This window comes from Otolemur garnettii, unplaced genomic scaffold (assembly GCF_000181295.1).
Source record: "Otolemur garnettii isolate 467f Iridium unplaced genomic scaffold, OtoGar3 scaffold00035, whole genome shotgun sequence".
NCBI classification, from domain to species: Eukaryota; Metazoa; Chordata; class Mammalia; order Primates; family Galagidae; genus Otolemur; species Otolemur garnettii.
In genome coordinates, this window is record NW_003852430.1 from 2307274 (window position 1) to 2321489 (window position 14216).

General features: G+C 39.9%; 1 non-coding gene across 1 annotated transcript; it reads right to left on the reverse strand.

Moving 5' to 3' along the window:
* Positions 1–1027: 1027 nt before the first annotated feature.
* LOC111725279 lies at positions 1028–1138 on the reverse strand. Its single transcript, XR_002773379.1, has one exon. It is a non-coding gene; the product is annotated as a U6 spliceosomal RNA (small nuclear RNA).
* Positions 1139–14216: the final 13078 nt, after the last annotated feature.

Genomic DNA, 14216 nt, shown 5'->3' on the forward strand with positions numbered 1-14216 from the left:
TTAAGTTCAAGCTCAAATAATAACTTACCAGTTTTTATAAGTACTAGGAAGCTATCTAGGAATTTTACCAATGAGGGTAAAATCCCTAACAAATATTAATAAATAGGCTTTGGCTTGAAATTGTCAGTTTAACATAATTACTTACATATTTGTGATTTCCTGATTTGGAGAAGGTTTAACAAATCATGGCCTGTGGGATGAGGAGCTAATAATGGTCTTTATATTTTCGAAGGCTCTTTAAGACAAAACAGAAGAAGAAAAAAAGGAGAAGAAAAAGGAGAGAGAGAGAGAGAGAGAGAGAGAGACACTATCTGTGGAATTAAAAGCTTAAAACATATACTATCTGATTTCTTAAGGGAAAAAGTTTTCTGCCCTTGGGGCTGCAAAGAAAAAGCTTGAAGCCAAGGACAATGGTTCCTTTTTCTTGCTTTCTAGTTTAATAAGCCAGATGTGTCAACAGCTTCTTCTTGACTAGCGTCAAGATGTTACTCAATCAGAAAAGAGTTTAATTTTTTACTAACATATGTCAGCCTCACCTAGTGAAATTAAATACAAGAAATAGTTTGCTGAAACTATGCCAGAACCACTAAGTCAGGCCAATCCAAGGTTGCTGACTTTAATTTTTATATGAACTGGATATTTTAGAAATGTAGGTAGTGATGGCTATGTTGAACTGTTTCTTTGGCTCTGGGTATATGTTTCAAAGACTTTTGCATAGGTATTGTCATCAGGTACTTGCTGAGACCTTGGGAACAGATGTGGGGAGGGGAGAAAGCAGGGAATGTGATTGTGGGATTGAGATTTAGCAATTTCCAATCATATTGTCTATTCTTCTTTCTCTCTCCAAAAAATCCACATGCCTTTCCCTCAAGTCAATTCCACCTTGGAATGTGCTTCAGCACTCAAGATCCTACTGTCCAGAGCAGAATTCTGCTTTAAATCAGACCAGTTGGTCTAGAATTTGGGCTGATAATTGGGTGGGAGGCAGGCAGCATGGGAGTTTCTAGGTAGTTCTTTGTTTTTCTTTTTTCCTATGGATAACTTCATGAATTTGCATGTCATCATTGCTTAGGGGCCATGCTAATCTTCTCTGTACTGTTCTACTGTTAGTGTATGTGCTGCTATATGATGCGAGCATTCTAGGTAGCTTTGATGTTAGATTTGTTGCTGTGGTTAGGGCTGGTCTGTGTGCTCGAGTAGACTCTGGTTATTAGCATAGGGAGTGGTCTAGAAATAACTAGGAGAGTATTTGAGCCATAATAAATTGGGGGAAACTTAGGAGACAGCTTGTCCTGGAAAGGGAGTGACAGTGTAATTCAGGAAATTTGGACAACAGCCAAGGTATACAAACTGAACAAAGATGGCTGGAGTCAGAGACAGGTTGCCATTTGTTGGGCTCAAGGCTCAGCTGGGGCACACTGCACGCCAGGCTGGGGCAGGAAGATTAACTATAGACTCTGGCTATTTACCATAAGCCTTCACTTGGCTGTTGGGACTGAGCTTGCTAATTGGAGGTGGATTGGCAAGAGCCAAGTTTAGCTGTGTTGATAAGGACAAGAGCAAGTTATTGTTGTTATCATTATTAAGAAAAGCATTTCACTATAATTTCCATTTATTGAGCAACACTTTATAGACAATATCCCTTTTCCTTTCCACAGGCATTATTATATTTAACTACATTTAACTCACTGGAGTTAAATGACTAACTCAGACTAGTAAGAGATAGACCCAAGCACTGGCTCCAGGTCACTCTGAATACGAAGTATAAAAAAACTGCACAATTTTATATCCAATGCTCCTTCCATAGGGGCATTCAACAAATGATAGGACAACAAAAGTTATTCATTGTACATCCTAGGATATACAAGGGCTGTCCAGGAAGTATCCAACTACACACTATGAAAAATAGTATTACCAATGGCTGGATACTTTCCAAACAGCCCTCAAAAATACCTATCCCTGCATAAATTTGGTCTAGCTAGGGACTTTGAATACAAAACAAATCTAGCCTCACAATCCTCTGAAGTGTTAGAATAATATTATTATTTGGCCAATTTTAACTGAGCATCAATTTGTGTCAGGCACCATACTGGGATGGTACTGGACGTGCGGTAGCAAATGAAGTAGCTGTCCTCTTGGGGCTTCCAGCCGAGAGTGTTAGATAGACAGACAGAGACAGAGGCAGAGGCCAGAGCTGCTGCTAAACTCCCTACCTCACAGGGGATGGCCCCTATGACAGAGAATTTTTAGGCCCCAAAAGGCAAGGGTGCCCAGAGTGAGAAATGGAATTTGGGAGGATCAGCATCTGGGATGCCCCTGGCCTCCTCTCCTGCCAGGTGGGCTGGCATTTGTCCTGAACAGGTGGGAAGAATGGCAGTGTGGCTGGGGCCTGGTCAGTGAGGAGGGCAACGTAGGCCATCGTAATGAGGATTTGGATTGTGCTGCAAATCCTCACTGAGTTTCCTCATTCACCCATTTCACATTTAGTGATATAATCCAGTTCCGATTGTCCAGGAATTTCCAGACCCTTTAACTCCACGTAAGAGGAAGTCTTGGGAGGAGCATTGCAATAACACTTTCCTCGCCTGTTTTTAGATTGCATAGCAGAAAAGCACTTAGTAATATAGTTTTAAGTGAAAATTAGCCAGCTTAATACTAACTTCTTTGTATTTTTAATATTTTCAATCAAACACTACCCTTAATCTGTTACTTTGATCTCCCTCACATGTGCCACCAGTACCATGCTGGGTTGACAGTGTACCCCGTAGACAGAGTCAGACTGAGTCATTTTTTAATGGCCATATGACTAATTACTTAATAATTAATTACCTAAATTTGCTTACTTAATTATATAATTTAATAATTAATTGGTTAGTATGTTATAACACACATAACACAGCTTTATGGAAATTCTCTTAAGTTTTTTTAGGACCACAAAAGTGAAGGGAAAAAAAAATTTTTTATTGCCAGAATTGGTTTTGGGTGACATTAAATAACCTTTCAAATATGAGTATTTTCATCTTTAAAAATAGCACTTAATTAATAGAATAGTTTCTTGGGATTTTTTTGGTATTGTTGCAATTCAAAACCAAGTTTGAAGATCCTGATTACTTCATGGAGAGGATTAAAAAGCATAAAATGTAAAGAAAAAAGACATAACCTATGATGTGATTTGCATGTATGTCCCCGCCAAATCCCCTGTTGAAATCTGATCCTTGGTGTGGAATGTGGGGCCTGGTGGGAGGTGTTGTTCACGGGGTGGGGGGGGTGGTGGGGGTGGTGGTGCAGAGCCCTCATGAATGGCCTGGTGCCCTCTCCATGATAATGAGTGGTTCTGGCTTATTAGTTCACAGGCGAGCTGGTTGTTTAGAGGAGGCTGATACTGCTTCCTTGCTCTTTGCTCCTTTTCCTGCCATGTGACATACCTGCTCTCCCAGTGTCTTCTGCTTTGACTGGAAGCTCCCTGGATCCCTCACCAGAAGCAGATGCTGGCGTGATGCTTCCTGTGCAATCTGCAGAACCAAGCCTAATACACCTCTTTATAAATTATCTAGGCTCTAGCATTCCTTTATAATGGCGCAAGACAGACTAATGCAGAGTCTTTTGTTCTGCCAATGTCGCATTCATAAATTTGTCCCCAAAGAAGCAATTAAAATAAATATGTGGATATGAAGGCTCTGTCAGTATGTAGCTATGACTGAGCAAGAATTCCACAGAAGTACCGATTTATGTGTTCATTCTTTCATCTGCTTTGACCCAGGACTGCACCCAAGTAGATGATTCTCACCTGGGTTGCATTTTAAGGAAACTTTTGGACTAATCTTTCTTACTTTGCTGGGAACTCTCTATGCTAGGAGCTATTTCTTTCCTTTTTCTTTGTCAATGACTTTAGCTCATTTGCCTGGCCTGTTAGTGGGCATCCAATACTGGGATATGTGTGCATAAATGAATGAATGGATGGGGGAACAGAATATTTGATGTTGAATTCTTCTATCCGTTATTTAACTTGTTCATTGATTTGAAGAACAAAGCGTGATGGCCTCGTTCATGAGCTCTAAAATCTGCCCGTGTTTTAACTGGCTGACACAGTTCTTCCAGTGACTTCATGTCCTGTGGAGTTCACTCAGCCTCTGTTCTTTCTAAATCTGAGTATAGTCTTTAGGACTGAAAATGAGTATTACTGAAGATTTTTTTTTAATTGTGTTTTCTGTGTTCTTTGCATACATAATTTCTTATGGTTTTAGGTTTTGGAAAATGGAACTAGTTATTTATTAGTTAAATCAAATCCTAAAATTAATGCCATAGTATTCACCTAGATACATTCTAAGTTTAAATGCTGCCCCATGAATTTAGGTAAAATTTTTAGTTCTTTTTTTTTTGTTTTGAGACAGAGTCACAAGCTATCACCCTGGCTTAAACGATTCTCTTGCCTTAGCCTCTCAAGTAGCTGGAACTACAGGTGCTCGCCATAATGCTCAGCTATTTTTTTTGTTGTTATTGTAGTTGTCGTTGTTTGGTGGGCCTGGGCTGGTTTCAAACCTGCCAGCTCCTGTGTATGTGGCTGGCTTCCTAACTGTTTGAACTATAGTCACTGAGCCAAAATTTTTAGTTCTTATTTTACATGTTAGGATTACTCAAATGCTTTGATGTGTATATATGCACACACACATATAGGGTGTATATATATATGCATATATATACATATATGTAAATATATCATGTGTGATACATACAGGGTGTCCATAAAGTTCATGTATAATTTAAAAATAGCTTAACGTAGTAAATTGAACATGAACTTTATGACCACCCTGTATCTATATACATGTTTTTTCCTAAGCTAGTGGTTCACTCCAGAGTAAGATTCTGTTACTATCTAGCCTGTAGCTTTGCCCTTTCCCTCACATTTGACAAATGGGCTGGTTTCCATCCTCTTATTTAGATCCTTCTCTCTTAAGCTTGATTGTTGGAACTATAACAGATGTTTTTAAACACTGTAAATATAGGAATGTAAATGTAGTGTTGCCAATACGAGGACAGCGTCCAGACCTAACATTGATCCTATAGCAGATCCTATCTTCTGTTTGAAAAATATAACCAAGGGCAAAATATGGTTCATGGGAATCTACTGTGTCAAAGAAGAAAAAGGAGACAGTGAAGTTACTACATAAACCATTACCATCTGCTAATATTTAAAAGTTTATTGAGAAGAAATGATGCCTACTTCCATAGGGCAGAGGTTCTGGTAGCTAGACAAAGAAGCAGAAAAGCCAGGCGGTGCCTGTGGCTCAGTTGGTAGGGCGCCAGCTCCATGTATTGATGGTGGTGGGTTCAAACCCGGTCCTGGTCAGCTAAAACAGCAGTGGCAACTGCAACAAAAAATAGCCAGACGTTGTAGTGGGCACCTATAGTCCCAGCTACTTGGGAGGCTGAGGCAAGAGAATTGCTTAAGTCCAAGAGTTTGAGGTTGCTCTGAGCTATGATGCCACAGCACTCTACTGAGGGTGACAGAGTGAGACTCTGTCTCAAAAAAAAAAAAAAAAAAGCAAAAAAAAATCAGAAGAGCCAGGAGCTAAGGGATGGGGAATGCGTGAGAGGAAGAATATAGGAAATAGAAAAAATGAAGCCTCTTCTTTCTTTTTGGAGCATGAGGGATTAAGTTATGGGGAGGTGTGGAGGCACATCTGTCATTCCTTTGTGGGCTTATCAGTGCTTGGCATCTGTTCATTCATTCTTTCATTCATTCATTCTGTTTTCAGCACACGTTCATTGAGCGCTCACCACCAGGCAGGCAATATAGAACAAGGTGCTCGGGATATATCTGTGAATAAAACACAGATGCCTGCCTTGTGGGAGTTACATGTGTGCAAGGGTAGGATACAATGCACACAATAAATAACTATATAGGCGGTCAGAAGGCCCTAGGTGTTATGGAAAAAAAGACAAATTAGAGCAGGGGATCAGGAGTGAGAGGTTAGGTATATGGTCAGAATATGACATTAACTAGGGTGGCCGGGGTTTTCTTGAGAAGGAGGAACTGGAGAAGAACTTGAAGGAGGTAAGGAATTCAGCCAGCTGAATATTTGAAGAAAGAACATTCCAGGTAGTGGGAACAGCCAGTGAACAGGCCTTCTGCAGGGTGGGTGTTTATCCGGAGGGCTCTAGGCACAGCAAGGAGGCTGGCACCGCTGGAGTGCAGTGAGAGGGGAAGGGTGACTGGAAGGAGGCAGATCCAAGAATTGGGTGAGGCTCTGCAGTCTATGCCTTTAACCACTGAAGTGTAATGCCTCTGCCGTTGCATCAGACGGTGTCTCAGATAAGGGTTATGTTAGGCATGTAACTGGGTTTACCTGCTTTCAAAGTTTAAGTACAATTCGTCACATTCTTTTTTTTTGTAAATCTAAGTTATTGAATTTAGTTATGTAGAGTTTTTTATAGTTTTTCTTGAGTTTGATTTTTCTTTTTTATTGTTGAGGATTCATTTCGGGTACAAGATGTGTCACACTCTGAGACTCCACCCTCTCCCTCCTTCCCTCTCTCTATTCTTCCTTTCCTTTCTTCTCTCTCTGGTCTCCCCTTTCCCCACCTTCCACCATGTCATTAATTGTCCTTACATCAACATTGAATACATAGGATTCGTGCTTCTCCATTCTTGTGATGCTTTACTGAGAATAATGTGTTCCACTTCCATCCAGATTAATACAAATGCTGTGAAGTCTCCATTTTTTTAATGGCTGAATAGTATTCCATGGTATACATGTACCACAGCTTGTTCATCCATTCCTGGGTTGGGGGGCATTTAGGTTGTTTCCACAGTTTGGCAATTGTAAATTGAGCTGCGATAAACAGTCTAGTGCACGTGTCCTTATGATAAAAGGGTTTTTTTCCTTCTGAGTAGATGCCCAGTAATGGGATTGCAGGATGAACTGGGAAGTCTAGCTTGAGTTCTTTGAGGGTTCCCTATACTTCCGTCCAAAAAGATTGTATTAGTTTACAGTCTCACCAGCAGTGGCAAAGTGTTCCTTTCTCTTCACATCCATGCCAGCATCTGCAGTTTTGAGATTTTGTGATATGGGCCATTCTTGCTGGAGTTAGATGATATCTCGGGGTGGTTTTGATTTGCATTTCTCTAACAATTAAGGATGATGAGCATTTTTTCATGTTTGCTAGCCATTCATCTGTCTTCTTGAGAGAAGATTCTGTTCATCTCTCTTCCCCATTGATATAAGGGATTATTGGCTTTTTTCATGTGGATTAATTTGAGTTTTTTATAGATCTTAGTTATTGAGCTTTGGTCTGATTCAAAATATGCAAATATTCTTTCCCATTGTGTAGGTTGTCTATTTGCTTTGGTTGTTGTCTCCTTAGCTGTACAGAAGCTTTTCAGTTTAATTAATTTAATTTAATTTATTTTTGTTGTTGTTGCAATTGCCATGGCAGTCTTCTTCATAAAGTCTTTCCGCAGGCTGATACCTTCCAGTGTTTTTCCTAGCTCTCTTTGAGGATTTTTATCATTTCATGTCTTAAATTTAAGTCCTTTATCCATCTTAAATCAATTTTTGTGAATGGAGAGAGGTGTGGGTCCAGTTTCAGTCTTTTACATGTGGATATCTACTTCTCCTAGCACCATTTATTGAATAGGGAGTCTTTCCCCCAGTGTTTGTTCTTGTTTGGTTTATCGAAGATTAGGTGGTTGTAGGTTGTTAGTTTCATTTCCCCATTTTCTATTTGATTCCAGATATCTATGTCTCTATTTTTGTGCCAGTACCATGCTGTCTTGATCACTATGGCTTTGTAGTACAGCCTAAAATCTGGTATGCTGATGCCCCTGGCTTTATTCTTATTACTGAGAACTGTCTTAGCTATATGGGTTTTTTTCTGGTTCCATATAAAATGCAGAATCCTTTTTTCCAAGTCTTGAAAGTACAATGTTGGTATTTTAATAGGGATGGCATTGAATTTGGAGATTGCTCTCTGGGAAGTATAGACATTTTAACAATGTTGATTCTTCCCAGCCATGAGCATGGTATGTTCTTCCATTTATTAATGTCCTCTGCTATTTCCTTTCTTAGGGTTTCATAATTTTCTTTATAGAGGTCCTTCACCTCTTTTGTTAGGTATATTCCTAGGTATTTTATTTTCTTTGAAACTATGGTGACGGGAATTGTGTCCTTAATTAGCTTCTCATCTTGGCTGTTATTGGCATATACAAAGGCTACTGATTTGTGGACATTAATTTTATATCCTGAGACATTACTGTATTTTTTGATGACTTCCCAGAGTCTTGTGGTTGAGTATTTGGGGTTCTCTAAGTATAAGATAATATCATCAGCAAAGAGGGAACGTTTGACTTCCTCTGCTACCATTGCCCTTCATTTCCTTGTCTTACCTAATTGCATTGGCTAGGACTTCTAGCACTATGTTGAATAGTAATGGTGACAGAAGACAACCTTGTCTGGGTCCAGTTTTAAGTGGAAAAGCTTTCAGTTTAGCTCCATTCAGTAAGATATTAGCTGTGGGTTTGTCATAGATGGCTTCAATCAATTTAAGAAATGTGCCTTTTATGCCTATACTCTTCAGTATTCTAATTAGAAAAGGATGCTGGATTTTATCAAATGCTTTTCTTTTTCTTTTGCAGTTTTTCTTTGGCTGGGGTTGGGTTTGAACCCGCCACCTCCAGCATATGGGACTGGTACCCTACTCTTTAAGCCACAAATGCTTTTTTTGCATCTATTGAGAGGATCATATGGTCTTTGTTTTTGCTTCTGTTGATATGGTGAATAACGTTTATGGACTTGTGTATATTAAACCAGCCTTGCATCCCTAAGATGAAACCTACTTGATCATGATGCATGACTTTTTTGATGATAAACTGTAATCTATTGGCTAGGATTTTGTTGAGAATTTTTATATTAAAATTGGTCTGAAGTTCTCCTTTTCTATATTCATTAGTGAAATTGGTCTGAAGTTCTCCTTTTTAGTTGGGTCTTTTCCTGGTTTTGGTATCAGGATGATGTTTGCTTTGTAGAATGTGTTGGGTAAGATTCCTTCCTCCTCAATTTTCTGGAATAATTTTTGCAGAATGGAATAAGTTCTTCTTTGAAGGTTTCCTGGTTTTGGTATCAGGATGATGTTTGCTTTGTAGAATGTGTTGGGTAAGATTCCCTCCTCCTCAATTTTCTGGAATAATTTTTGCAGAATGGAATAAGTTCTTCTTTGAAGGTTTGATAGAATTCTGGTATGAAGCCATCTGGACCAGGGCATATTTTTGTTGGGAGATTCTTTATTGTTCCTTTGATCTCAGTGCTTGAAATTGGTCTGTTCAGGAGATCTATTTCTTCTGGGTTAAGTCTAGGGAGAGGGTGTGATTCCAAATATTGATCCATTTCCTTCACATTGTCAAATTTCTGGGCATAGAGTTTCTGGTAATATTCAGAGATAATCTCTTGTATCTCTATGGCATCAGTTTTTACTTCCCCTTTATCGTTTCTAATTGAGGTTACTAGAGATTTTACTTTTTTATTTCTAGTTAGTCTGGCCAAAGGTTTATTGCTTTTATTTATTTTTTCAAAAAACCAACTCCTTGTCTCATTAATTTTCTGAATGATTCTTTTGTTTTCAATTTCATTAATCTTGATTTAATTTTGGAAATTTCTTTTCTTTTGCTGGGTTGAGGCTTAGATTATTCTTCGTTTTCCAGTTCCATAAGATGGCGTGTGAGTTTGTTGATGCACTCTCTTTCTGTTTTTCAAATGTAGGCTTCTAAAGTGATCAATTTTCCTCTCAGAGTTGCTTTTGCCGTATCCCACAGGTTTTGGTAACTTGTGTCTTCATTGTTGTTGTGCTCAAGGAAATTAATGATTTCCTTTTTTATTTCTTCCTGCACCCTTCTGTTAATCAGCATAAGGTTGTTTAATTTCCATGCCTTTGTGTGGGGTTAAACGTTTTTGTTGGAGTTGAATTCCACCTTTAAATATTTATGCACCCAACTTAAATGCTCCTAGATTCTTGAAACAGGCCTTACTTAGTCTGAGCAATATGATATCCATAATAACAGGGGACTTTAACACTCCTCTCACAGAGCTGGACAGATCCTCTAAACAGAAATTAAACAAAGATATAAGAGACTTAAATGAGACCCTAGAACAACTATGCTTGATAGACATATGTAAAGCAAGGAAAAATTTCAATTCTTTTGATTCTGTCAAGATTTGTTTTGTGTCCTAAAATATGATCACTTTTGGACAATGTTCTATGGGGCGATGAGAAGAATGTATTTTCTTTATGTTTAGGATAGAGTGCTCAATATATGTCTATCAAGCACAGTTGTTCTAGGGTCTCATTTAAGTCGCTTATATCTTTGTTTAATTTCTGTTTAGAGGACCGGTCCAGCTCTGTGAGAGGAGTGTTAAAGTCCCCTGTTGTTATGGTGTTATAGGATGTCATATTGCTCAGACTAAGTAAGGCCTGTTTCAAGAATCTGGGAGCATTTAAGTTGGGTGCATAAATATTTAGAATTGAAATGACTTCTTGTTGTATTTTTCCCTTGACCAATATGAAATGTCCATCTTTGTCTTTTTTAAATTAGGTGCTTTAAATCCACATGTGTCTGAAAATAAGGTTGCAACTCCTCTTTTCTTCTGGATTGCATTTGCCTGAAAAATTGTCTCCCAACCCTTGACTCTGAGCTTTAATTTGTCTTTTGAGACTAAGCATGTTTCCTACAAATAGTAAATGGATGGCTTGCGTTTTTCAATCCAATCAGCCAATCTGTGCCTCTTCAGTGGGGAGTTCAAGACATTAACATTTATTGAAATAAGTGATAAGTATTCTATTCATCTTATTTTGTGAAAGTCCATGGCTTAGTTTTGTCTTTTGCTTCATTGTGAAAGCTAGAGTCTCTCCTGGAGTGACTGCCCCCTAATGTAATGTGGCAAAACCAGTCTCACTCTATGCCCCTGAGGGCCACAGCTGTAATCTGCCAAACATTGAGGCTCTGCTCTACCCCAGTGTCTCAGTCCCTGCCTTTGGGCTGCTCAGTCACTAGGTTACTCGCCCAAGATCTCTGGGCCCATCCTAGCACTGTGACCCTGAGGGTGGCAGCCTGCAGGGGTAGTTCTCCCACAGTGGCTGTGTGGGTGGCCCACAGCTGAACAATATTAGCTCCCTTCTGGCTCAATGGCTCAGTCTGGAGTCCTGGACAATGCTCAAAGTCCTCCACACTCTTGCCCAGGATTTCCCAAGGAAGTTCAAACAAGTGCCCAAGTCCAGAAAAAACAAAAGAAACAAAACAGCCCACAGGTAAGGCCTTTCCTGATTATAATCTTGCTGCTGCTGTAGTTATAGCTGCAGGCAGCCTCCAGCCAAACAAACACAGGCACCACTTGCCAGTTCTCCACTGTTTTTATCCTCCTCATGGGGTCCAGAAGTCTCTCACTGTCTCCCTGTGTTCCCAAAGGGATGTTTCTGGGCAGATCCCACCAGCCAGAGATGCCCAGAGTCTCCTCTCCCCAATCTCACTGCGCCCAGTTTTCAAAGAAGCTGTTGCTTGGCTGCCATCTTGAACTCCCCTCAAGCTTTTTTTTTTATCAATTTGTCACATTCTTTTAGATTTTTTTATTGAGTTTAAGATGCCTTGAGAACTCCAGTTGCCTGACTAACAGGAAATCTAACAGGCCCTTTTTCCCAATTCCTTTGTATGAGACATTTAAACAAAAACTACAAATACCATGGTATTTCTAAAGTCTTAACAGGGCCATTGTCTAACTTTCCCATGGGATCTATCAGCTGTTGCCATTCCCTCTCCCTGAACTCCTACCCTGTGTATACAGTTACAGGAAAAATGAATCTGCCTCAGTGTGCAGACAATGATGGTCTGCTTTGAAATGGTGCCTCCTGACCCAACTCTTGGCACTTCACTTTGTTGAAGTGAGGTGGAAAATCCCATCTCTTGGATCTGGCCTGTGAAGAAGAGTTGCTTCATTAGTGGCCTTCCCCTCCTTTCACAATCCCATTTTCAAGTCCCATTTCAGGGATCACAAGCACCACCACCTGGTGGCTGGCCAGGAGGTGCTTCTGGCATCAGCAGGACATATGTTTACTGCCACCCTTCCTCATTGACTGACTCTGGGGTGCTTCTTCTGAGCACCATGAATAGTTTAGATCTTTGCTATCATAGTTAACTTCAGAGCCATCCTGGTTCACCTTCATAAATTTCTGTCTTCATGTACCAGAGAGCTGGAGTGACTAAAACTCAATTTCTTGCCTCCCAGAAGACTCATTCAAATTGATCTGTCTCCCCAGTGTTCGGCTTTATATAATGAAGATCTCAGGGGGTGGCACCCTTGATGGAGACATAAAAGTCTCAATTCCATCCTAATTTGAGAATAAAACCTACCTTTTTGCCCTATGCCTATCTAAAAAGGTTAATCCTGTGACTACCTCAGGGCAAAAGAAGGTTCTCTTTTTTGGAACAAATTATTTGAAAATTATTCATTGGATAAATAATTATTCCTTTTTTAGTCTTTAAGTCCTAGACAAAACTTTTGGGTCAGCTTCTGTCTTAAGGGGATACTACAGTCATACACTATGTAACAGTATTTTGGTCTACAAGAGGGACGGTATATACCATGTATAATAGTGGTCGTGTAAGATTATAAAGGAACTAAAAATTTTCTGTTAGCAAGTAATTTGCATGACCATTGCCTACAGTATTCAGCACAGTAACATTGTAGAGCAGTGATTTTCAACTGGTGTGCTGGGAAAAATTTTAAAGATCATTAATTAAATTACTTTCAAAAGCGGTTTAAAGCACAGTAAATGTATTCTTTTTTTTTTTTTTTTGCTCCTTTTTTCTTTGATCAACATAATTTGAGTATGCTGCAAAAGTTTGCCTATAGGTTCAAGTGTCCCGTGAGATAAAAAAGGTTGAAAAGCACTGCCCAGGTGCCACAGGCTGTTATATAACCCAAGTGCGAAGTAGTCTGTACCCTCAGGGTTCATGATGTCTGCACAGTAGTGAAATTGCCTACCAATGCATTTCTCAGAATGTATCCCCCTGACTGTATTCTCGGAATCTCTGCTTCGGAAGAATAAAGGATCCTGATGGAGGCAGATTGCCCTTTTGTTTGTGCCTGGAAGAGCACACCACTTGTAGTTTTCCATTTTTTTTTTAAATAAGGGAGATAGTACAAGATAGAAGTTTAAAATGTCACTCTCCTTGCCTGTAGAACTGGAACAGGCATGGTCCCGAAATAAGCAAGAAAAAGAAAGAGAAGGAGACGCAGACTCCAACAGAAAAACTCAAAACTTGTGAGGAGAATTTCCTGACTAACTGCAAGCAGAGGTAGTTATTTACTTCTTTGCTTCCTAACCCCTGCGGTGTGAACCACGCAATCTGGCACAGGATTCAGTTTTAGTGGACACTGTTCTCTATTTATTTAAAATTCTCACATCTTTTGGGGAGGCAGGGAGCGGGGACTGGAAGTGTCGCAGAGCCCAGCACAGTGCCTAAACACCGCAGGCTTTTGCTACTCTGAGAATCATGACATCTCTATTTTGAAGCAGTCATCCCCTACCTCTCTTGGCTTTCATAAGGTGGGGGAATAGAGGAGGGTCCAAAGTTGGGTAACAATGGAATTTATAATATTACTTTGAATAAAATGATATTTTCCTCAAATTTTTCTGATGACAATTATATTTATCTGCCTCCAAAGCCTTTTTCTTGGCTCTGTTTCTTTGGCACACCTTTTTCTTACCAAATTTACAATTCTATTTGTAAATAGACATTCAAGGGCGTGTTTTAGATAATCTGGGACAGCATTAAAAACTCAGTTTTTCAAGGATGTATAAAAGTTACCATCCCAGTGTCCAGGCACAGAGGGTTGGCTAACCCAGGGGCTGTCTACATCTCACAGTGTCCAGTCTCCTGTGCAGCTAGGGGCGGCCATGTGAACTTAGTCTTACCTTCTAAGCTGTAAGTGCAACTCTTTTAGATGTGGCTGACAGATTTAGCTGTCAGGGCCCTTCGCCTTTGGCCTTGTTGTCTTAGCCCAGGTAATGTTGCTTTGGCACATCTCCTGGGACAGCTCTGCCACAGGCCACAGTTTCAGGAAGCGCTGAGCGGCCTGCCGCCAACACAGGGATTTCTTTCGATCCATCGTCTCCCTGCTCTGTGCCTCTGCATGCTAAAACCCTCAGTTAGGAATGTGACTCACTGG